This window comes from Netta rufina (assembly GCF_964035555.1).
Source record: "Netta rufina genome assembly, chromosome: 3".
Classification (NCBI taxonomy): Eukaryota; Metazoa; Chordata; class Aves; order Anseriformes; family Anatidae; genus Netta; species Netta rufina.
In genome coordinates this window covers 12,644,215-12,670,165 of record NC_140125.1, presented here as the reverse complement: position 1 = coordinate 12,670,165, position 25,951 = coordinate 12,644,215, and the positions used below count along the sequence as shown (strand labels likewise).

At 46.2% G+C, this 25,951-nt stretch overlaps 1 protein-coding gene across 1 annotated transcript in view; it reads right to left on the bottom strand.

The window, feature by feature from the left end:
* Window positions 1-25,013, bottom strand: part of SERTAD2 (SERTA domain containing 2) — a 78,769-nt gene extending 53,756 nt beyond the window's left edge. The window contains exon 1 of the mRNA XM_084284663.1: window positions 24,882-25,013. The gene's annotated coding sequence lies outside the window, so the exon portion shown is untranslated. The remainder of the gene's footprint in view (window positions 1-24,881) is intronic.
* Between the last annotated feature and the right edge of the window lie 938 nt (window positions 25,014-25,951).

The window sequence follows — 25,951 nt, the reverse complement described above, 5'->3', positions numbered from 1 at the left end:
GGAGGGACACACTCAGCTTCTCTTCCATTAATATTTCCTGCAGATAAAGTTCAGATTTCCATTTTATCAATTTATCAATTGACATTTTTAATTTCTCAGTCCACTGAGTTGTTTTTAAGAACAGTGCCTGCAATAAGAGCGCTATATGAAAACCAAAAGAATTTACCGAAGTCCCAAAACACTCTAGTTTCACTTTCCACTGATCTTGCAATGAGCAGTCCATCAGAAACTCAGCCTGATAAAAACCTTATATGAAAAATGGAGGGGACAGGAAGAGAAAGCAAAAGCAAACCACGAAAGTCCTTTTCTGCTGTGGCTGCCTGCAGCCTCCAGAACCATCCCTGCACACACTGTGTATTTAGAAGGAAGAAACAACTGGATTATTGTATAAGGCTGGTTTGAGTGAAGTACAGGGTAGTACAATTTCAGGCTGCCTCTTGATGTTAATAGAAGAAAAACTCCAGATAAATTGCCACAAGAGTCTTTAAAATTTCTCACATCAGGAAATCGCACATAAAATAACCAGGAACTCCTCCTACCTCCTCCCCAAAAAAACCTGAATCCGCAGCACAGCGTTGCCTTACTGCTTTTTTTTCCTCAGTACATCATAGGCACTGTACAACCTGAGAGCAAGCAGCAAGATCACTCCTACAATTTTACTTAAGTAAATTTTTACCTAGGTGCACGTCAGTTTTTCCTGTCGACTTCACGTGTGTGACATGACAAAGCCTCTGCATCTCCGTTTTTTCTTTTATTTGATGAAAAAAGTAAAGAGCAAACCAGCCTTAGGAGACAGCTGAGAAACCTATGCCTTACTTCAATAAAGCAAAACAAAACGCTTTTTGTCTCTTCCATCCAAAGGGAAGCCTACCAATTCTGGAGCAAGCAAGTGCAAAATAAAGCAGGGTTTGCATAAGCCTGTACATACTGCTCATTTTTTGGTGTGATTTTACAGATGCCATGTCCCTATTAAAATACATACAGCTATGCTTTCTCTCCCAGTTACCGCCACCATCAAGGAAACCTGTCAGAGCAAAGGAAAAGAAAATCTTGTGGCTCACAAAATGTTGTCGAAATGCAGAAAGGAGTTAGAAAACGGATTGTGAAAGAGAAGCGCTCTGTAACATCTGTCATTTATAGTAACTTTCTAAGCTAAAGCTAATAGAAAATGTTTTCAGATCCACATGTTGATTTGCTTATCCCCCCTGGCTGTTTTGTTTAAAGTAACATTCATTATTCAAAAAGAGAAAACAAATACAAACTAACAGAAAAAAAAAAACCTACTGCTAGTGAGAGCCAGGGCCTAAGACAGCACGAAGAGATAAGGAGACCCTAACAGTCGTGTGGAGCCCGTGCTGACGCCGCTATCGCAGCCCGCAGCTCTGCTGAGAGCTTTGGTTGGTGAAGCCGCACCGGGTGCTTGGCACGGGGCGCCAGCGGCTCCTGGCTCCTCCACGCAGCCCTGCCAGAGACCAGTGCTGCTGGAGGAAGCGAGGCTGGGCCAGCAGATGTTACTAACACTTACTCCTGTCACCAGCAGAAAGGCCGAGAAAAATCTTGAAGAGGCAGCAACTTGTTTTCTTCGTCAAGAATTGGGAGATGGGGCTGGGGGAAGGGAGCGGGATGGCACCCCTCGGAACTGCTGCTCATTCAAAGCCGTCTTTGTTGGCGTGCCACTGCCTGCGAGTTACTGCTACCAAAAAGAGAAATAAAATCAGCATAATTAAAGGAGGTTTCCAGCCATTTTAATTCAACACGCTATTGTGTTACTGAGAAAATTAAGTCAATTTTTAGTGGTAGAAGCAGGCAGTTCAGTTGCAAGACAGTTTTTGTTCGCTTTTAAGCGTTCTGTTTTATGCAGGGTGAAAAAGAAAATCAACGAGGTATTTGTAAGGGTAAAACCAGGGGGCCTCGACAGGTAGCAGCTTTACCCTCAGTTGAACAGAGGGCCGAGTACTTTTTATTAGATTGTCAAAATAGCTCAGAACCCCCTGTTTTGCTCTGTGTAGGACGTGTGTAGATAAGTCTGCTTCTTCCTGCTCATGAGTTTCCCCCACTTTGCTGGATTTCTTCCTCCCTGTTGGGCTTCCATGGCATTGCCAACTATGGGAAATCAGTAAGTTCCCGGTGCTTAATGTTACCCTTAACATGAAACGAGGAGAAACAAGGTGGAACAAAGAAACAAAGAGAGGCTTTCCAGGCTGAGAAAAAGGCCATGGGGAACTCTGGAATGAGCCCTCTGTTGGGTGAGACACGAGACAGGGAGCAGACACACAGGTATCATGTGCTCCAGAATGCCGAGCCCACTGGGGACAAATCATAAAAACAAGAAAGGAGCAGGCTATGGTGGCTCTGAAACAGAGAGGAGTGCTGTGGCTCCCTTCCTTTTTGATCGTGCTGGTTTCCTTCAGCTGGAATCCCACCTTCATGCCAAGAGCCGTGAGCACCCAGCCAAGTGTGAAACCAGACCTGCGAAGCGTGCTTGGGTTTTTAAGTTTAAATGGAGCTGATGCGAGTTGCAGAGTTGTTATTCTGCTCCTTCCCTCCGCAGGAGCACCTCAGCGCAAACAAAAAGTCCCCAGCAGCTACGGGGGACTGTCCTCCACCTCATTAAACTCGCTGATGTTCCTGCTGTAGCAGACACCGAACAGGTCAGGGAGCAGCTCCTGCTTTCTAAAGCAGCACAGCTCCTGGGGTAACAGCGGGTAAGACATCTCCCTTCAGCTCTCAGCCTTGCCCAGAGCTGTTTGTGCAGCCTGCTCCCATCTCGCCTTGCTACCAAGCACGGGGAGAGGCCATTCTTATGATGATGCTTTGCTATTCAGGAAAGCGGTAACCATTTTAGAAGCACCCAAGGGTGCAAAGGCAGGAGCTCACAGCAGTATCACTTACCCAGACTTCACTGGGCTTCATGCAGAAGGGGGAAAAGTGGCTTTTCCGTGGGTACTCCCAGAGCCAAGTGATTAACTAAGAACTGCAGCTTCACTCTTGTTTGGTTGGCTGTTTTTAAAGCCCTTTGTTCCACGGAAATCTTGAAAAATACCACCCAGCACGGATCTAAAAAGCAATTAGAGTGCAAACAGAACCATCCAGCAGCATTTCATCACAAGTCTTGCAACATTACCTTGAAGGGACTGACCATAAGACTTCAAGACTTTTCTGAATCTTTGAGGGAGAATAATTAAGATGTACAGCGAAATCATGCCAAAATTACACCCTGATAACAGAGCAGCCTATTTATGAACCTTTTTAGAACTCTCTATAAAACCAAAAAGCAAATTCAAGATTTTTTTTTCTCCCCACAACTGGTTATGTTTCCATATTATTGGACCTCTGGCCACATTAAAGCAAAACTGAAGACATCACTTGACACAAAGTGACCTGTATCCTTCACAGCCATCCAGTGAGCTTTGTTACATGCAGAAAAGAGCAGGGGAGCACTGCCTATCCGAAGCAAAGCACTGGCAGCAAATGCAAATGTTACACACTTGGAGGTAGGAGCAAAACACACAGGCCTTTCCCACCAGCTCATCTCCCTGCTTTGGGCAGTAGCAGAGGCTGTTTGGATGAGAGATGGTAAAGGATGGCAAAAAAAAAAAAAAAAAAACAGACAACAAAACAAAACAGAGTTTTTCTCCTGCGTGTCTCCTCCCACTTGTGGCATAACAGATCTCCAGTGGGGCTGCAGCGGAGAGATTAACCGTCTTCGCTAGTTGCTGCTGCAGTTTTTGGAAGGGGAAGTTCCGCCGGGGCTTGTGGCAAGCCCCACACGACAGAGTGCTGCTGGAGCAACCCAGGAGGAGCTCCTCGCTCAGCTAAGCCTGCCCTAGGCACCGCAGCCCTACAAGTCATGATTTCACCCTCCACAGGCACAAGCCTGGCCCCAGAAAGGAAGCACGCTGTAGGGAAGATGCTAGCAGCCTGCCACAGGAGCTAGCAAAGGGCAATAAACAGACCTAGGGCAGCTTGCTCCAAGCACTGTACGCAGGTAACGCTGCCCACGCTCGGTGGGGACAATCCAAGCAGCCTTTCTCCTGCAAGGTCACATCCGCACGGGGCTGCAGCCGTGATGCTGGAGTTGCCACTGGCCCTCGAGCCTAAGAAGCGTGGCTATTTAGCCTGAGATTTCAGAAAGTTTTGCTTCAGCTAATTCCTCTTGATCAAATTCTTAACCTGAGCAGGCAACCCCTGTGCTACCGCAAGCTCTCAAGCACGAAGTATCTGAAGGCTTGGCTCCTGGTGTCCTCTAGACCAGCCCTGGGCTTTCCTCGTAAATCACAAACGGTCAGGCCCTGCCACACGCCAGCCCCTCTGGGGAGCAGGATGTCAAGCAGCCACGCCAGCCTCCAAGGACTGTCAGGACTTCCCGGGTTTTGAAAGAGCAGCAGCTATTCATTCACCCTTTCCTTCCCCGCTGCGAGATCAGCAGCCCCAGCCGGACCGCTCTTTTTTGAACAAGACGTGCAGATCTCTTCTACTCTTCCTTTTGATCTCTTTGAATCCTCTGAGAAGTGTGGGCTCACACAGATGCTTGCTTTCCTGCCCGCTTTCAAAGAAGTTGCAATCTGCAAGACTTGTGCATTGCCATCGGATTTGCTCACAAGCAGGACAAACCCCACGCTGGAGCAGGGCCAATTTTTCTTTCTCTCTCTCATTCTCGTCCCTCCCTACTTTGACAGATTTTGTTATTAACCTAGGCTGGATATACCCTAAAAGCAGACGTAAAAGTTTGGACATTAGAAAATGTTAATATTGGCAGTTATTCACATTCTCTTCCAGGATTTCACAAACTCTGCAAATCCCTGGTGACAGGACCTAGATGGAATATGAACTTTTTGCTATCTCTGCAGCAGTACAAGAAACAAAGCAGAAACTGATGCACTGTTCTTCATAGACTTGAAATATTTGCTTAGAAGCGTTCTTGAGTCCAGAACAGCCCATCAAATAGCTTTTCTGGTTGGGTTATCAGCTGTGTTACTTTAATATTCTGATTTTCTGTCACACAACACAACGATTTTCATGTTTGTTTTGTCCTGTTACCAGAGCAAACCATTCATTTTTAACTGTTGGTTTTGGCATAGGAGCACTCTAAGTTCATAATGGAAATGTGTTTTCAGTGGTAGTGCTGAACAATAGAGAAGTCTCTTTCAACTGTTGGGTTATGAGGAGAACCATCTGTTATTAAATTTAAGTCACAGTGGCTCTGTTTCAGAAACGCAATGGAGGCTCCGCTAACTTTGCAGTCAACACATCTGTAGCATTACAGGAAAACAGCCACTTTGCTAAAGACGTTATCTGAAACCAGCACCACAAAGCGGTGTCTTCATTCCAGCCTTATTTAATAACAAAGAAGGACTCAACACCTTTAAAGTAAACCTTTTCTGGGTGTTGCGGTCAAGATCTGGGGCCTCAACGATTTTTGTGCTTATATCCTAGCAAAAGGAACAGAAATGTACGGAACCTAGCAAAAAGCTCAGTATCACCAGGCCCAGTTCTTTGAACTATATCTACACCACATAAAGCAAACATCGGGAATTAAAATCATAATGAAAGCGCTTTATTCAACACAATAGGAAAGTCAAATTTCATCATCTGCTTGATTGACTGTTACACGGCACTTTAATTGTTCTCCAACTTCCAATACAGCGCAAATGTGAACGCGACCGAGCACTCGGGATTTCAGGAGCTGGAAATAACAATGTGGAGAAGGACTGCAGCTGCCAAGATGGGAATCAGAATACCCTTCGGTGCAAGCCTTAAAAATCACCTCTCCACCTCGGGGAAGTTATCAGGAATTGCTCTATTATTTCTGTCATTAAGCAGCCATTCCCCCCCCCCACCTTCGCGCCGCTTCCTCTCAAGTGCGGCCAGAGATTATCAAACCCAGCGATAGCCTTTCAACAGCTTGGCCAGTTGAAAAATCTCTCAAGTTATACTGCTATCACCGCTGCGCGAGCTGACGTCAGGCTGTTGTTTGCTGGAGATGGGTCGGTGCCAACTTCCACTGAGCTGAAGACAGCAGTGTCCGGCCTCTTTTGGCTGCGCACAAGCAAGAACAAACTCCTTGTGTGTGTTTGCATGCATGTGCACATGCTGGGGGGAGAGAGCGCACGTGTGTCTATTTGCAGGCACTCACAGACGTGGGGGGGGAAGCTACTTTTGTTTTCCAGTCTGATACCAGAAGTAAAACAGCAACAGAAAAAGCAATAGTCTTCTGAGAAACAGCAAAGGAGAGAAAAGCAAACGCTGCCTGGTTTGTTCTGAGAGCTATCAGTGTACGGAGAAAATAGTCAAAATATAACTGAGTGAAAGAAGGCTTGGGATACTCACAAAATCTGAACAAAAAACTTACAGAATTAAAAAAGATGCTTGTCAAGAAAAGAACTGAGGTGAAAACTGGAGTACTTCACAATAGATGAAATAGGTACGTTTTACTAGGACCGTTTGTTTTCAGAGTAACTGCATTGCCTTCCTCTGCTAGAACTCAGAAAGCCCCAACTCTGGGTTAAGTAAAATTACATAATTAAAGTTTGATAAACAAAAAGACACTAAAATATATTAGAGATGCATGAAAGAAAAATAATCCTGTGAAGTTTGATGTTTTCCATAATGCTTGTTCATTTATGTCAGCCCCCGCAAGGGACCAAACTACTTGTGAATAAGTGGTGTAGAGGGGAAGGGCCAGAAGATGCAGGCCAACACCAAGTTCTATTTTCAAGCACAACTTTCATCCATTACAATCATCTCAATAGCTGCAAGGATCTGTTTGAAGCAAAGAGTTCCACTAGCAGCTCTGCTGGGAAAAAGCCTCCACTGTCTGTGAACACTAGATGCAATTATTTGCACCTCAAGGGAAGTTTCCAGCGTTGACATCCAAGCACAGACCACTGTAACCTGAGTGAAAGAAGTCCCTGGCCCCACTAGATGACTTCTCCCCTCAGCACCCAACTACACACTCCTCTGCCTTCTTGCTTCCCACAAGCGTATCACGAAAGCATCCTCAGATGCACATCAGCTCGTTCTCCTGACAATTTTAACCGTCTTACCCCATCTCCTCACGGAACTCCTCTTTCACGTCTACAGAGTTTCTCAAAAGTTTCTATTGAGCCATCTATCCGAAGAGGTTTCACAGACCATTAATACTGCTCTGTAGGTTAACCACAGACAACATAAACAATTGTTTTCCTCCTTGTTTAGGGAAGTACCAAGTTTGAGATCCCCCCCTCAACATCAGCAGCACAGTGCACGCAGAAAATATGTAAAACTGGGGGAACTTGGTTTGAACTGGCAAAATGGGTGAACTTTTCTTCTCCTCAGGTCCAATGTTCTATGCTTAAGTTTATGAAGACACCTAAAAAAGCTTGCAAGTGGTATTCAATTGATACTCTGTCAGACCAAATACATACTGCCTTCCTAATCTGAGATGAATTTTGAGGGCTGGTGATAACATTCACTGTGGGGGTTTGGGAACCTGTACTCTGAACCAATGTGTTGTCTCCTTACGGTACTGTTTGCTCCTCTCAGTCAATTTCTCCTCGGTGCTGGCTCAAAGATACCAGACAGGTCACGACCACCTAAAACAAAACTGAGAACTGGCATTTTGAAGTCTAGACGTGATTTCCTCTTTTGGAAGTCTTCTCATCTCTGTACCTTCCTCATGTAACCACACTGTGGTAAATAGTTCTCAAGGTGGCCTCATTTAGACCTTCTGCATGCAGACAATAGTTCAAAATAGCATTTATATCTTTAAAGCAGGAACCATACGCTAATAACTTGGTTGATAGCTGCATTGAATCAGCGACGCTTATTTTTAACACTTTCACCTTTTGCTTCACATCTCGGGGATGAAGGGGGCACAGCAGAGATGATACATTGGTGCACAAGGACCTGCATCAGCATCTCCTGTGACTTCTGTAACCCCCTCTCCCTTGGAGGGCCTCCTGGTATTCTGTGAAAACCCCACTCCGTACATGGTATATCTGTAAAACTGCATTAGCAGAGGATTTCCAGTCAGGCTCGTGAGAATTCGGTCCACTAAAGCTAAGGTGAATAGCATCAAACTTCACATTGGCGTGCCAAGGGGGACTTTGCCACATGGACAGGTGAATCTGAGGGGGAGTGTTTGTTTTTATAAGGCTGACACCAATCCTTTTGAGCACCTATTTGGAAATTCAGTGTGTTGCAGAGCCTTAACGGGTGGCTTTAAACAAAGCGACCCCTAAGGAGCACGGTTCTGTGGTCACCTTGGTTTATGTTCTCCAGCTGCAGCTTTTTGAACCTCTGCATGTTCTGCACTTTGCAATTTGTTCTGATGACAGGCTTTCAGAATGTATGACCACAGATTATCTACATTTTATTTATACATATGCATATATCCATAACGCAAATATATACCCTATGCATAGTAATATTCCTTGGGCTGGCTGCCTTCATTTTACACTGAGCTGGCCTCTGTATATATTGCAAATAAGTTTAGCCTCTGTCTGCATTCCGACGACACAGTTTGACCTTTGTTTTGCTGCGCTCTTCAGCTCTTTTACTGCTTTTTCATTAGGGAATCATTTTCACTCACCCTGCACTTACACACTGCTCGGTGGAATAAGCAGCTCTATTTCTCACTCTGAATGACTTTCAGTTTTATCTGTCTGTTAAAGATGCCGGGAAGTTTTTGGTCTGGAGAATTATGTCAGTGGTGCACTCAGCACTGCTCTGGGTAAGGGAGCTGAACACAGTTGTGACTGCACCCCCACGAGAGAGGTGAATTTCTAGTTGCTAAAGCTGCTAGTGGGGGGACTGGAGCTCCCTTCTGCTCTGCAGGTGAATCCAGCCCATGTAACGTTCAGAGTGTGGGTTCAAGAAGGCCAGAAAAAAAAAATTTGAACTCCAACAGCCCTTTAAAATTCCAGCTTCTCTAAAACTAGAATTTGTTTTCAATCTTAATCTTTAACCTAAAAGAGTTGAAACAATCCAAAGAAGAAAAAAAACTTTGGTTTTAGGATTACCTGAAGTCTTATTTTCTTCATGTTAGCAAGAGATATTTTTCTTGTTTCAGTTCAAGCCAGCCCACATTTCTGGTTCAGCCACAAAATCAAAAGCAACACAGATAATCACGGCTCTAATCACTTATATCATTACTGCCCAGTTTGCTAACTATTCAAAAATAAAAACCCCATGACTGAGTTTTACACAACTATGTAATGCTGTATCAAATGGCCTCAGCTGATCTCTAGTACCTTCTAAGGGAGGAATACCCTTTTCCCCTCACGTGAGCACGCACAGCATCCAAACTCTCTGGGAGGTGCAGTGCTATCTTTTTCTCCCGCTGGAGCCCACAGTAAATCTTTGTCACCAAGTTTGCCAGACGCAGAACCAATACAGGATTTCAGCCTCTCCAGTTCCCTGGTGCAGCATCGCTCAGGCCAGGAAGATGTGCAGTGCTGCAGCCAGCGTCTTCTCTGCCAGGCTCTGTTCCACACTGAACAACTCGAGCGGCTCCATTTGCTCCGTTTATTTTTTCCTGGTCTAAGATATGGCTTACTCCCAACTCCAGGCACTGAACAGTCAATCACTTTGATGCACGAGTGTTTCCTGCCTCGTCACCTGATGCTATTCCCTCCTCTTTGTGCAGACAAAACTAAAAAGAAAGCCAGCAGCAAACAAAAAGCCTGCCCCGGTACTGTGTGTGGACGTTATAGTAGATCAGAGCCAGCTATTGCAAGAGTTTCAATCATAAGATCAAGTCAGTTCAGTTACAGGTTTTCAGCATCGTCTGTTTTTTCTTTTTCCAATGAAACCAACTTGCATTTTTCCTCTTTTCTTTTTTTGTCAGAGGCAGGCAACCTTTGGCGTAAGAGGAGAAATCCAGCCCCTGATCCCCAGAGTCTCAGGAGACGTGGATCACTGATCTTTGTGTCAGAGGGCCTAGGGGCTGCCAGAGATACAATTTCCCTTCTTGGGCTTCTTCACAAGTTCTTGAGACTCAGAGGTTTCCTTTTATTTTGTCTGGCAGAACACACTTGACAATGGCTTCTGACAATACCAGTGAAACAAAAACCCTTTTGGTGGGTGAGCATACCAGCTGTATCCACCGATACAGTCAGCAGACAAAAGCATGGAGCCCTTAGTGGTGGGTGAGAACATAACACAAAGGCTTTACTACTGCCCTGAGCAGAGAGAGAAAAAAAATGATAGTGAAGTAAACCAGAGGAAGAGGCAGGCCTCAGACCTCAGCTATGGCCCTCTGAATTCAACCAAATCCAAGGAAAGACAAGGGTCTACTCTGATGTCAAGGAAATCTCCTTTGATTTCCCTCATGTCTCCTCCTGAGACATGAGGGAAAGACCACTGCCCTGCTGCACTCTGCAGCCTGCACGCAGCTTCAGTGTTGTTTCAGGTCAAGAAAGCTGATTTTCTTTGGCACAGTTAGCAACACAAGCCAGAAAACGACTCCCACTGCCAACTTCTCTTTCCACAGGCATCAAAACACCAGTGACTCCGCGGACTTGTTGACTGTTTAGCCAGAGGCCCGTCAGGGCTTCCTGGAACAGGGAGGACACGAAGGGGCTTTGCACCTTCAGTGGTTCTTGGTTAAGTCAGAAACACACGTCACGAGCTCACTGCGGTGGAGTTACACAATCAAATTAAACGCTGTGCTAAGTACCCAGTCTCCTCCTTATTGCGCCCCCTTCTCAAACACGCAGTATAAGAAACCCTGATGCAACCTGTCCCATAGATCCCCCGCTAATCCAGGTGTTCAGCTCTCCATTAAAAAAAAGGCTTTTATTCACGCTGCTCCCTGCTATCTGTAGGGACAAGATGCTCAAGACCTCGAGCCAGAGAAGAGCACAGCTCGGACTCCAGAGGGCCAGCCCACTTTGTGCTCTCTGGTCACCTCAGAAGGGGACATGGAGAGTGTGGCTGTCAGCAGCAGTGTGCTTGGCACGTACGTGATGCCGGCCCCATACACAGCTTCTGCTGTCTGTGCTTGTAAAGGTGCCAGGGCTGGATACAGTTAAATACCCCACGGCGAGGGAAAAGCCCCAGTGATTTTCGAGCCACAGCTGCTACACCATTTGTATGGTGCAGAAAAGCCTTACTGGGTAGAGAAGCACAGAAAGCTGGCAAAGGATTGCAAGTTTTCCTTCATCGTCCCTTTTCTAAGCAGTAGCAGATGATTTTGCTGCAGAGTCTCAGGTGTGCCAGACAATAGCAGTGGAGCCGGTCACTGTTTTGGTGGTAAAGACGACGCTGGCTTTCTGGGGAGACACAGAGACAAGTCAAGCCAGTTCCAGAACGTCATTTGCCCTGCTGGCTCATCCTGCCCAAATCACAAGCTGGAAGAACTGGAAAGGTAAGTAGTCCAAATTAATGGGAGCATCAAGTGAACTGGTTTACGTATTGGTTTAACTGGAAAAAGGAGCAGAATTCCAGCTTTGGGCACTGGCTTTGCAGACATTCCCTCAGTTTACCTTCTACCTGAGAAAGCCCTGTGCTGGCCTGGCTCATTGCTGGCCTTTCCTTCGGACACATCCCAGTCCCTCGCAGCCTCTTGCTTGCATGCCATCCATGACCACAACTCCTATTAACAAGATAGCAACACTCATATCCTACCAGCTCATTCCTCCAACTCCATATAATTAGGAAGAAAAAAAAAAAAGCAACAAATAAATCAGAAACACCACAGAGCAGGAAGCTGTCTTTTTCCTCACGCTGCTCCTCCTGTGTTATTGCTTCTACATCTTACCCATAGCACAGCATTTGCCCACTGAGCTGGTGTTTTTCTCGTGGAGGTAGAAAAAGCAGCTTTTTTTTCTTTTTTAAAGGAGTCCTACAAGTGGTAGAAAATAACCAATTTAGGTGTAATGACTAAAAAAATCCCCCGTTATGTATTTATAGTTCATTTCCACTATAGAACAGATTTCTCCAGATGCTCAATTGCATTTTATCCTAAAGAGCAAACAAGGGCTCCTGCAGACTAGACCTTTCCAGCAGAGCTGCTGCAGATGGGCAGATCGTGGTGTCCTGCTAACTATCCCCGAGACCACAACAGTACAGTGATTATACTTGCTAAAAGCAATAAGTTAGAGTAAACGCCACAAAGGGAGGAAAAGCAGTGTCAGCCTTGCACATCATTCCTCTTAAAACTCTCCATATATTGCAGGATGGACCCAAATTCAGGGAACAGGGAAACCTGAGCGCAGTGGCTTTGTTGCAGAGCTCTCTGAAAGCGAGTGCCCGATACCCCTGTAACTGGCCATTCCCACACCTAGCCCATAGGATCAGCCACCTCAGCAAGCAGCTGCTTCTGTGTGCACTTTAACAACCTGAGTGAGAGTAAACGAGTCACACCCCCTCACACAGTTTAAAAAATTATGACATGACATAACTGCAAGTCATTTCCATTAAAAGCAGAAAAAGAGCTAATGCCTGCCACACGCAGCTCCCTTGTCCACTGGTGACTTAATGACAGCTCCTGTGTCTTGGAAAGCTGCTCAGTAATAAGGCTTTAGTTTCCCCCTCCAGGACCAGAAATCAGGTACCATCACTTATCTGCATAAAAGGCACACAGAGGAAAATATCCCACAGCTATGTGGCTCATGCAGCAATCAAAGCCTTGGACACCCTCTGCACACAGAAATTTGTTCTTATTATGATATACTCCAGTTGGCCAGGATGCTAGAAATCTCCACTCGAGATTTCTGGCTTTTCCAATTAAGCTTATAGACAAAAAGTCTTTTTTCCTTTAACGACATTGCCATTTCTCGCAACGCTATGATGAGTCCTTATCTCACTGCAGTGCCCCACGATAAGTCATTATTCACTGAACTTCACTTTTTGATGTATGAGGAACAGCAACATACACTTAAATAGCTCTATTTAAACCGGCCCTATAGTTAAAACAAATCATTCCAAGAGTGGCACTGCATTACGGTTGGCCCTCCTCAGAAGCTTAGGATATAATATTCTTCAGTGTTCACACAGCTTAATATCTTCAAACAGAAATTACTCAAGCTGATGTATCTCTCATTATTATTAAGTCAAAAGTTCTTCCAAACGGGGAGAGGATGATTGATAGTCAGAGATTAGCAGGGCCAACGCAGCGAGGGATCAGACTCTTCGTGGCCATAAGCAAGCCCCGAAGGGCTCCATTCCTGCACAGCTGAGCGCCTTGGGAACACCACAAAGCGCCCTCAGAGCTTGGGCACCTCCCTCATCCAGCACCCACTGTGTGTGCTGCTGACAGGTGGCACAGCATTGTCCAGTCCTTCCAGGATGCAAGCTCTCAAACTTTAGAGGATAACACAAAAGAAACCACAAAAAAAAGCTTCCAAAATCAGATGTTTATGGCATGCTGGTATCACAGGAGACGAGGAGCCAGAGTCACACACCCTAAATTGCATCCAAGGCCCCATATCTTTTTTTTTTTTTCCCCTTCCAGCTGACTCCTGGCCTTCAAGCACAGAGCCTTAGGAGGAATTCAGGCCACGAGAATCTGCTCTTCAGCCTTTCAGCAAGTGGCAATACCCACAGCTGACTCAGGCTAAAACTCCGAGCACACCCAGAAGAAAAAAAAAATATATACACCTGCTCAGCATATACAAACACACAGCAAACCCAATTCTTCTGCCTTGGGGGTCCCCAGATTCTGGGTCTGGGCTTGTCCCAGAGTCAAATCCACGTACATGAGCATGCTGCAGTCAGACACCGCATGTGAAGTGTGCGGCAGGAGCAGCCTTCACCTTCTGACTCTGCTCTGAGGATCTGGAAACCAGTTCTCAAAGAGACACAGTATTATTCCCCCTCAATCCCTCTTACTGAAGTACTGCTTACCAAAGCCAAGCTACTGAAATGTTTCCAAGAGCCCAGAGAGTGTTATTTCCTTTCCATAGCTGTTGTGTATGAGGAAAGATAGTAAGCAGATAGTATCTCAGACACAGGTAAGAAAGGCAGCAGAATTAATGTATCCAAATCTTTTTCACACGCAAGCACACACCCTGAAATAAGCCAGAAATGCTAATTGTGTTTATTACACCGGAGTATAAACAGCAATCATGAAGCTAAAGAAAGTAACAAAGCATCTCTGCCTGAAGGGTCTTCTGCAGGCTATAATGTATCGGGGAAGATAAAACAGAAGCTGGGGACGTGGCAAGAGGAAAGCTCTCCACAGCCACCAGGTCTAGAAGAGCACAGCATGCAGGAATGTTCCACTCTTGAGGGCAGAGTGGCTTTCCAGGGCGCTGTTTCACAGACCAGCTCCAAAGTGTCCTCCCAAAAGCATTTTGGGAGGAAGCAGACATTATCTGAGAACTTCAGTCCCCGCTGAGTTGTCACAACAGCTCTGATGGAAGCGGGCACAGCAGTCCTCAGCTCAGAGCAGGAACTCTGCCACAGAACGCCTGCAGGTCCCAGCAGCCATCCCCCTTCTCCCCCACACCCAAAATATGGTGGGGAAGAGGCCAGTACCCCTCTGAGCTCAGTGCATCACTGTCCAGAGTCAGCTAAGAGACACTAGGAACACCCACCCAAAGGAGGTGCCTCCATCCACACGCTGAGATAGGAACCCGCCTCACCAGAAGAGAAGCTGCTCACTTTGCATCCAAGGCAGTCACAGCAGTGACCACAGGTCTGCACCCTCCACGCAGCACACCAGGACTCAGCTCCCTCAGGTGAGGCAGAGCGGTGACTTCCTCCCTGCCATTCCCACCCCATCCCAATGGGGTGGAAGTTTCAGCAAGAGCAGTGCCCTAAACCCCCCTGACCATCCCGTGTGAGACGCCTATCAGCTCCCGCAGCAGAGTTCTGCCTACCTCACGGAGGAGAATCAGATTTGTTACGCAGAAAGGAGGAGCAGATACTGGTTAAAAAGCAGAGCGGGGAAGGGAAGCGGGGGGCTCTCCCTGTTCACACAGCTCCTGGGGAGGAACAGGCACAGGTCCCAGCTCCAAGAACAAGTGGTCCAAACACCAGCTCATTAAATGCACCCAAGGTCCCAGGGGCAGGCAGCATATCCTGGACTCTCCTCTATCTCATCTCCAACCATCCTTCAAAAGGAGGAAGCAGTGAATACATATCCAGAGTCCCCTGGGCACACATTTTGGTGCGTTGCAGGAGTGCCTCAAGGAGCTTCAGCAAGAAAACATCCAGCTTTTACACGGCGGTTTGAGCTGCATCTTGAAGCTGGTCACTGCTGTAAGCTGAGGTCATTGCCAGTCAGGCTCAGCAAAAGCAAAAGATAACAAGAGCTTTGTTAGAGCAAAGGGCTGAGGTTAAGGGGATCTCCTTTCTCCCGCTCGTTCTGACACCATGTCATACACCTATCTAAAAAAAGGTGGGCAATAAAATTATTTCTTGACACCACAGGAACACTGGAAACTAAGTTAACCGAGTCAGGGCCTTTGTCTTCTTGTAATTCAAGTGGAAAAAAGAACATGTACGATGTGGTCAGATTACATGAACAAAATCTGTAACTTTTTTAATACAAGAACACTTTTTTTTTTTTTTTTAACCCAGATGCACTCCATACTACTAAACTTCACCTTGCCCTGCACCAGGCATAGAGGGTAGGAAGCAAAACAAGCTCTTCTGCCACATTTATGTTACGCCGACCATGCTAAATGCCTTGCTGCTCACCTTCCCGCACCTGGGAACATTCCCCAAGTACCTCACTGCTCCCAAACACTCCATGTCACACTAAAGAAAACCAATCCATCACTTTTACTCCCACTTCCCAGTCCTTGTGCTGCTAAGGAGGCGCCACAAACAAAAGCAAGCGACATGCAACTGCTCTGTGACATGTCCCAGGGACTGGCTCTGCATGGCGGCGCCTGAAGAACAAGCACATTGCAAAGGCATTATGTTTCCAGTGGCAAGATGGATGGGAAGGGTGCCAGCCACTAGCTGTAACCCTTTTGTCATGCCAATTGCTGGCTGCTATGAGGATGTATGTTAGATACCTCCTTAGAAAAAGAGCTCTGCATCTCATCCTTCCAGATGGAGGAGGAATGATTCATACGCACATAAGCCATGCTAGAATGACGACTGAAGAGAAAACATTTTCTTTTTGTTTTCTGTTTTGCATTACAGACATGTTCGGGGGGCCTTAATGGACAACACCTCCAGCCCCAAGGAATGCAGGCACAAAATCCCAATGCTGCTTCCCTCTGGCTTGTCAAGCCTCACGCTGCACACGCACCTCACGCCTCAGACCCTTTCTCATTTTCCCAGCATTTCTGCGTGCAGAACACGACAGGAGAACTCCGCTTACACGGCCGCCACACTGCGCATCGACAAACACAGGGGAAAGCATCCAAGAGATGGATCAGGTGTCAGGAGTTCTGAACTGATCAGGGACTGACTTGTAATGCAGAAGCAAAGCAAAGGATCTCTTTTCTTTCCAGACATGCCAGGGACCAAATGCACACATTTACTAGGCCTAGGTGGCTGATAAACGCAGACTAGGCTGAAAGCTCAGAGGTCTGAGCGCTTGTTTGCGTGGTGCCCCTTTCTTTCCTGGAGTCCCCTGTACTCCACTCCTCATTTCATTTGCACAACACCTTAACCACACACTCACGCTCCTCTCAAAGGTCCTCCTGTGAATCTTGTTCTGTTTCTCAGCAGCAGCCTGTAAATCCCCACCTATACACCTTCCTCTGGCCTGGCTCTGCTTTGTCAAGTCCCTTGGAGCAGAGATTATCCATCAGCATCTGGAAAGTACCTGGAATATCCCGAGTCCTGCTGCAAGTAAATAAACAGCAAGGCATAAGCACACCATACATTAAGCCGAGCACACAGCAGTCATCTCTGACAACATAAGTGAGGGTGGTAGTTGCTTCCAACAGACAGAGGTAGAAAATCTGAGCTTCAGGGGTACATCCATAAACCACAAAAAAAAAAAAATCAGATTCGGCCTCCCTGCCTCCACTTCCCTCCTTTCCCTCTCACATTATCCCTTTCTGAAATCCATGCCCCCTTTTTATTATAAATTATTCTAATCAGTTTTGTGGCATGGCAGAAATCCAGCACAACCATCAGAAATCCACACACACTCGCAGAGCGTATAGCCTTCTTCATTTCACAGGGGCCTTTGATGACAGACTGGTGCAGAGGCTGGGAGGATCTGGCAACCTTTCTGAACAGCTCTCCTGTGGTGCTGACCCTTTCCTAAAGATACACTACTTCACCTACACTACTTCTTTGTAAAAGAAGAATTGTTCCCTAATCTCTCATTAAAGTCAGGGGGAAGAAAAAAAGTGTTCAAACAGGATTTTTTTTTTTTTTCCTCTGCTGTTGCAGCTTGAAGAAATTTGACAAAGGGGCTAGAGAGAACACGTGTAGTCCAGTGCAAACCTTCTCCCTTTTCCTGAATGGGGAGATGCAAAACAGACTGGGTAATTGCTCCAGGACCTTTAGAGTACAAGCAGTGAAGAAAGGAGAAAAAGGAAATAAAATGAAGAAAACAGATAAGTGTTCTTAACTTTTCTTGTGTGAAGAACACAGGCTACTTTGATAGCCCCTGAAAGAAGCCCTACACGCTTTGCTCATTCGTGCTGCAACAGCTCTAGAAGGAAACGGGAACTGCGGCTTTCCCATAAAACAAACGGGGAGGTCTGAACCCTAAACTGGGGCTGGAGAAGATAAATAAAACCAGGAAAAAGCAACAAGTAATTCAAACTCAGAATGCTACCATCTTGTTAAATAATGTGTTAAGAGCTCATCTGCAAGTCTGTCTCGACCAATGAGGGACATAACTCAGAAGGATGCACTAATACGCACTAGCATGCAATTAGTCACTGCTCTAAGCACTTTAGCTTTGGATTTCTTGGATTATAAGATTTCAAATGGTGTTGTTTTATAAGAGTGATATGATAGCTGTCTAAGCACCACGATCAAATTATACTGTTAGGACATTTGGGCAATGGATCATCATAGCAAAGGAAATGAATTATCACAGCTTTTATTCTGAACAAGGGAAGACTCATTTTGAATGTGGCAGGGGGAAGAGTAGAAGACTATCCCCACAGAGTGGTTTTCTCCTTTTTTAACTTTGCAAGGTTGGAAAGCCATAAAGATGTGCAAGTCTGGAAAAAAAAAAAAAAAAAAAAAACACACACAGAAACTGCCTTTCCCTAGAATTTGTACTGAAATATCTGTAGATAGGTAATGAATTCAAAATATTCTAAAAATCAAAGGACAGTTTAGGCAGCCTCACAGTTCTGGCTGAATGCTGGAAGGATGCGTTATTACTGGGTCCTTTCCCATCACACATCTGGCTGCTATCTCTTCCATCACGTCTCTTGATATCAGAGAACAACCACTACCACCATCAGGCCTAGAAGCTTCAGCCCTGATTAGAAACTTTACTGTCAAGGATGTTCCCTCTCACAGGAAGGAGGGCCTTCCAAAACCTCCAAGTCAGCAGCTTTGGCAGAGGACTGGTGCAATCCTTTAAAAAGATTGAAGAGTTTAAAGGTTCTTTTGAGAAGGCTTCACCTTTTACCTTTACACCATCACGAAAAACCTACCCCACTTTATAACCTAGTTCTCACATTGCATCACAAACCAAATATTACCTTTAACTTCACAAGTCTTGTTTGTTTGTTTGTTCTAGGAGTACTTTGCTACCTCCAACACATACATTTTTTTGGTGCATGATACTCAAGAGGCCATGATTCTGACCTCAATTCCTTTGGCAAGAGCCAAATATTCCAGCATGAGGTGAGAGAAAACCCACTGATGCTTAATAACATCCCTGACGTGCAGTCTGAGAGGTCTGTAGTATCCATAACTTATTAAAGATGAGAAGAGACTACAGCAGAGAAGACTGCCAACTAAATATAAGCAGAACGACCAAAAGATAAATACAACTGAGCTCCACGAAGCATAGAATCAAAAAACCTGCTTTGGTACAGCACAGGACACATGGCTGCAGTTGATGACACCTGGGTATTATTCCTGGCTCTCGTCCTGATTCCTTCTGGCTGACTGCACCAACTCGTGTCACACCTTCAGCAGGCTCTCCCTTCGCCTTTTCCTTTCTGGCCACGGGTCAGCAGTGGCGAATCTTTTCCTTGCCAAGGGCAGAGGACATGAAACATTACTGGTGTCCCACACTTCAACACACACCTTAACGCTGCATGACAGCGGTGCAACAGCTCTCCACACCAAAAATCAAGAAGCGTGGGATGCAAAACATGAGAACCAGTCCCCCAGATTTCACATTCCCACCGTAAGCTTTTTAAAGGAGGAACTGTTGCTATTTATTTGTAATCTGCATAGAGCGGTGTTATTCAGAGCTGCTGATGTGGTTCTATAAGCAAACAGCAATACCGTGCAAAAAGAATGACAACTGGAAAAAATGGCTAGAAAGAAGCAGAGAGAATCAAAAACAGTGGAAAAGTAATTTGACAGGACACAGAAGGAAAGCAGTTGAAGAAAAGATACTTAAAATGAAACCAGAAAAGCTAACCAAAAGTGAAAAAGCCATCAACATGAATATCTGACTTTAAATCAACAAAAAACACTGCGTGCATTTTTTATGAGAATGTTGAATTTGGATAACCAAGCAACCCATGTTTTATTTTTCCCTCAGAGCAAATATATGAATATAGAAATTTAAATTTTAAAGAGGATGAATTGGAGTCCTCAACACACTTGTTCTCAGAACTACTGCTTTAACTGCATTAGCAACAGCTTATGAAAAGACAAAGTGACTGCAATTCTGTCTCTATCTAGAAGCTACTTTTGGAGTTACTGTTACTACTGCAGTTTTGGAGTTATAAAAAGCTGTATCCTTGGTATTGCTTGGATCCCTAGTTTACATGGTAGGAGCTAAGAAGGTATGATTCAAGTTCTGCCAAGATCCATCCCCATTTTTCCATTTCTGTGTTCTAAAGCTGTCCTTAAGCGGGCCCCCATAGCGATGTCACGGGCAGGAAGTACCACAGGTCACAACCCAGGCAAATATTTTAGGGAATCGGGAATTTACTGTGTTACTCCAGCTCCCTCAGCCCTCCTGTGCCTTCACCTGCTCACAGTCACCAGGTAGCAGAGTGTCATTTCCAAGCCATAGCTGAGCACTACAAGCCCTGTGCTCACTGGCTCCATTTGGCTAGAGATTAGCAGAAAGAGTAAAGCACAGGGAGACTGCTGACAAACTGGCAAAATTATGTTTAAAAAAAAAAAAAAAAAGTCCAGGCTGGCAAAGAGATAAGGGGAAGGCTGTCTATTTTATCTGTGTGGCTGGACCCGCAAGTTTGCATTTGCTGGAACCACACCCCCATCAGAATTCCCTCTGAAATGTCAATACAGAGCATAGTGTTAATTTTTCAAGTTGCTGACCTTTACTGTTGCCTGCCTCATAAATCTGGCATTTGAACTGTTTCTGTTCATACGAGGACATGCTTTGCACGCCTCAGAATGCCTTAACTCTGTACATATGCTACTCACATGTCACAAAACAGATTCTCACTGCTGTGTTCCCAAAGAAGCTGCTGAGTTGGACCTTCTTAGGTCCACAAAGCCCACAGTTACCATCAGTCATGCTATCCACCGCTAAGGCAGCCAGCTTTCCCAGGTTCCCCCAAAGCCCACAGTGTATCTTACTACAAATAAACCATTTCAGACTATTTTAAAGGTCACAGCATACAGATATTTTTTAATAAAATCATTTGATTATGAACTTACATTTAATTTTCACCAGGAAGAAAAAAACGAGCCACAAAGCCCTTGGACTAGGGCTGCTCCTCCATTTACCGTTCCTCCCAATTAAAGCGTTTTATACAGATCATCAGAACTTAATGCATCATACATGTTACCCAGTGCTCGACATAAGGCTGTCGATCTGTCACTTCTCTCTCTGTAAGTGCTTAGTGTGATGAATGATCTGGTTACTTGTCTTTCTAGAATAAAAGCAGGAGAAGCTTTGAGACAAAGAAATAAAGGCCAATGCATATTACAGATCTTACAGTGATTAATATCAGCCCTCCTGACTCACATCTCTGAAAACATTTAAGGTCACTATTTCTCTTTTATTTTCACCGTGGATTACAGTGTATCTCCCCAGAACCCTCCCAACACCTGAGCTAACTTGCAGCAGAAACAGAAAGGTAAGGAACACATAGCATTTTGGCTACAACATCACACCAGCATGTCAGAAGAAAGATAAGTGACCTTCACTCTTGCTTCTGCCGACAGACACACTTGAAGGCACCTGCAGGCCGGGATGTCAGTGTGATTTCTACGTGACAATCTAATAAATCAAGATTTAAAGAAGTTAAAAAAATATACGTATATCTGCTACTTATTGTCTGAACCAAAAAAAATGCCTTTCCAAATCAGCTAATGGTTTGGCAAGCCTACACGAAAGGCAGACAAACAAACAGCATCTTTTCCTTTTAGCGTGGAATCTGCAATAAGAAAAAGAAATCAGCATTTTATTGATTTCCATAATACCATCTCTACAGCTTAACAAACTCACTCAGCTGCTAATGCTAATTCACTGATGCTATGGAGCCTTCCCATATAATTATAAACCCTCCACTTTGCTGAGCCCCAGGGCACTGTTTCTAACTTTCCAGAGGACCACTGCACCAAAAGTAGAAACAGAAAAAAAAGCCACCCTCTTTCATTACCCAAAGCAAACTGCAAACCAAATTTTTGCTTATTTAAATGGGAAATTAGAGAGACTTAATTTTTAAGACAGGGAATAATCTGCCAGTCTGCATATATTTTCAGGCTTGATATCGTGACGACAAGTTCTCATTTAAACTCTTCTCCCCACCCCTCATTCTTTTTTCTTCCTGAGAGCAGACAACAATACAACATATAAATATTGGAACAATTATGATTTCTAGGGAGAGATTTTACAGTTCTTCTCAGCTCTGAAGTGTTTCAAAGGGGTGATTCAGATTCAGACAAAGACTCTTGTGAATGTCATTATAATTAACATAGAAAAAATTATTTTTAAAACATTACCATTGCTACAGGGAATAGTTTATTACTGGATATAATTCAAAGTTGTTTTTTTTTTTTTTTAAAAAAAAAAAGGTTTTCCTTTACAAAAAACTCAAACCCTTTCTAAATTAAAAGAAATAAGGGAAGATATCTACTCCAAGCCTAAGATCCAAAATGTCCTAAATAATTAATGAAGTAAACTCTGCCATTTTTCTCTGTTTCTTGAACAAATTCAGCAGTTCATAACCAAGCAGACAGCTCCAGGATATTTCGGTGAGAGTTTTGCTCAATGAGGGACTGCAGAATTTGGCCCAATTAATCCAGTACCATCTCTGTGGAAAGAATGTGGTGGGACTCTGCAGTGTAAACACCCTCTCAAATGGCTGTACCTAGGTCCCCTTCTCTTGCTCCCCCGGTCAGCCTGCCTTGATATTTCAGACCCAACCGTAACGCATTCACCACCTCTCTCAAGATTCAATGTGACGTTTCAGCTAAAGCAGCTTCATCCTGCCATCGTTTCCCATGTGCGCGTTAATTTGGAACCGGCTGATCAATTTCCTCTGAGAACGGTGAAATGTGTGGATTTTTGTTTAACAAACAAACAAGTTGACAGTATCAATACGGAGTTGGAGAGCCTCTAAAAACAATCTAGTTTGCATAATTAATGTTAATTACAATAACATCTCAATCAGTGACACAAAAGCTTAGCAATGAACACAGTCACACAAGGAAATGAAAACATGAAACAAACACGAAAGAATTGTCTCTTGTTCTGAAGGAGTATCAACAGATCTTTCAAGAGATATTTATAAATAAGAGCGTAAAGGCAGAAGAGAGCCCTGCTTTGTTAGAACTATTTTCTTTACAGGCGGGTTAGCACGGCGCTTGCTTCTGAGATTGTAACAAGACAGTGGATCTGAGCTGTGGACACTCCAGATAATACTATCCCCACTATCTCTCTACAACATCACATACAAGTCACCACCAACTGCTTTAAAGAAAAACAACTGAGGGCCTGATCCTGCCACCAATGATTTCAAGAGCAAACATTTAAACAACAGAACATGAATTTGGGTGAATTTTTTTTGTCTAAAAAAAAACACAAAACAAACACCACAGCTTGAACACTGCATGTAGGTATGGATTCCCCCAGGCACAGAGGAATTTCAGGACAAGATAACGACTTCTGCAACAATCTTTTTTCCACTTTCCATAGCAACAAGGGAAAGCTAAACACGCAGAAAACGTAAAACTTGCTCGTTTCACCAGCAGCAACAGAGGTCTTCAATGGTTATTTTTGGTATGGTCACTTAACAGAGCAGCTTCACCTAAAGTCCTCCAAAATTTTCTTCCCAATCCAAGAAAAAGTCAGCTAATGCATTCTTATTTCAGGGGGAGAAAAAAAAAAAAAAAAGCTGTAAAACCAGCTGCTGTTCTCACTCAGCCAGGCTGGTGCCGTGGTGCACACGCAGTCACACAAGCATCATCAGAGGGAGGACTCGTGCGGCAAAGTACCACTCCTGTGAGTAAGGGTGGCAGAACTGGGTCTGGGGAGAGAGGAAGTCAGAGCTCATCACGTCACCGTTCTCGGAGGCTCTCTGAAAACACGGGGTTCTTCATTACTTTTCACATCTATGCAAATCCACTCCACTGAAGTTAATGAAGTCACACTGGTGCTAAACTAGTACCAGAGGAGAGGCAGGCCTGCTTCACGCTGACTGAAGAGAGCGCAGCTCAAAGACCCCACGTAAAGGGGAAAGCGACAAATATTTAGGAAGGTTTGGGATATACTGGGCAAGTTACTCCCACGGATACTGCTAAGGGCTGATTCTGTATTTAGGGTACTTACCACCTCAGAGTGGATTCCTGTTTGTTTGCTCCCCTCCCCTCTTTACAGATACAAGCCAAGATTTGTTAAAGACTTCATTTTCTCTAGAAATTTACTGACCTGTCACTTCAGTACTTACTGACTGAGGCCATACTTTACTTCACCTTACAAGAGTGTTTGCATTAAAAAAAAAAAAAAAAAAAAAAACTTCATGTGGAGGACTCTGAGAACCATGCTGGCCTTTTAACAGAAGTTCAGTACACGTCTCCTTAATTTTCATGTTTCTGAGAGAGACGATTTGGGAGTGCTGTGAGATCCGGTAAGCCTCCAAGTCAGCAATCAGTTTCCGTATGATATGAGTTACAAAATACAAGCAGCCAACACGAACAGCTAAGCCCGGCAGAGCGCTACAGCTTCGGAAGCTCTGTGTGTGGAAAGAGCGCTCTGTTTGCTGGGGTTTTCCATGTATCTGTTTTATTTTAGCTACCCTGCCTGCACGCCACACCAGAACGTACGCCACATTCGCATTTCTAAAAATACCTCGGGAAAAATCAATGGCAGTGAAATAGAGACATGACAACTCCACGGCGAGCTCCCCCAGCTCGCCTCAGCCCCAGCCGCCAGCAGGGCTCTCCCCCTGCTCAGCACCAGGGCAGGGAGCCACCTCACGCTCCCTTCCCCACACCCAAACACCTGGGCTCGGCGGGGCGAGAAGATTGGGGCTATTTGGGGTAAAAAAAAAGGGCTGTTTGGGGTCACCACAGGGCAGCGGGGCTGCGTCTGAGCCCCCCCCTTGACCCCCAGCAACTTTGAGGCGCTCCTCGCACCTCAGCGCTCCCCTCACGGAGCCCAAACGCGTCGCGGGCAGCACGGCGCGATTTTTACCCTTTTTTTTTCCCTCATATTCTTTTACTTTCGCGACCAAACCAGCCCGAAGCACCCCCACGCACCCCCAAAAATAAGTAAATAAATAAAAACTTCCACACAGCTCTCGCTGCGCACCCCCCTCAAAACACCTCCAGGTTCTGGGGGGGGGCTCCCCCTGAGGCTCCCCCCGACCCCCCCGACCCCTTCCCGGCCCTGAGGCGAGCCCGGCACTCACCCGCTCCGGGGGGCTCCGCGGCGAGGACCGTTGGGGACCGTTGGGGACCGTTGGGGAAGGGGCGCGCTGAGGGGAAACGGGCGGCACAACGGGGCGGGGGGCGCCCGCACGGCACGGGGAGGGCGAGAGGGGTTGAGAGAGGTGCGTGTTTGGGGAGAAATGCGGGTTTTTAAAGCAAATAAACGGGGTTCAAAGGAGCGAGGGCGCTGAGGCAGCGCTGCTCTATCCCATGCCGCTGCGGGGGCTCGGCAGGCGGCGGGCGAGCTGCGGGGGGACGGGGGGCCGCGGGGGGGGATGTGACAGGGTGACAGGCGCGGCCCGCCGGCCGGGTACCGGAGCTAGGGGAGGGGGAGGAGGAGGAGGAGGTGGAGGAAGAGGAGGAGGAGGCGGCGGCAGCCCAGGCAGCGCCGCCCGCCCGCCCGCACACGGCATTTAACGGCGCTGCCGGGCCGCGCCGTGACTCACACACGGGAGTTAGTCACAGGGCGGGCCCGCCCGGCGCCGCCCCGCCCCGCCCCCGCCGCCCCCACCGGCCAATGGGAAGCGGATATTGGGTGGATTGACGCGAGGGCCGGCCAATGGGAAGCGAGGCTCGCCCCCCCTCTGCCTCCAGCGCCGCTCGGCCCAATGAGTCTTCTGAGGACACTGCCGCGAAGTGCCGGGGAGGGCCGGGGGGACCCCCCGCGGGGGCGGGCGCTGCGGCTTGGCCTGCCGCCTCCGCCAATCAGCGTCGCGGGAAGGCTTGACGGACGGACGGCGCGGGCCAATCGGAGGGGATCGCCGGGAGAGCTGGTCACGCAGGGCGGGGGCGGGAGCGTGACTGGAGGCGGAGGGCGGGCGGGCTCCGGGCGGGGTCACCTCAGCCGGCGGCGTGCGGGCGGGCGCCGGGCGGGCGGGAATTACCTCAGCGAGGCGGGGCTGGGCTGAGCGGGCAGCCGGGGCTTTTTGGGGGTCCGAGAGGTGTCCCGCTGCTTGAACCCGCTTTTTTATTCATCTTTTTTGGTCAGGTTTTGAGAGAACAAAGCGTTTTGCGGCGTTCCGTCAGATATCGAAGGGGAAAAATCAAAATA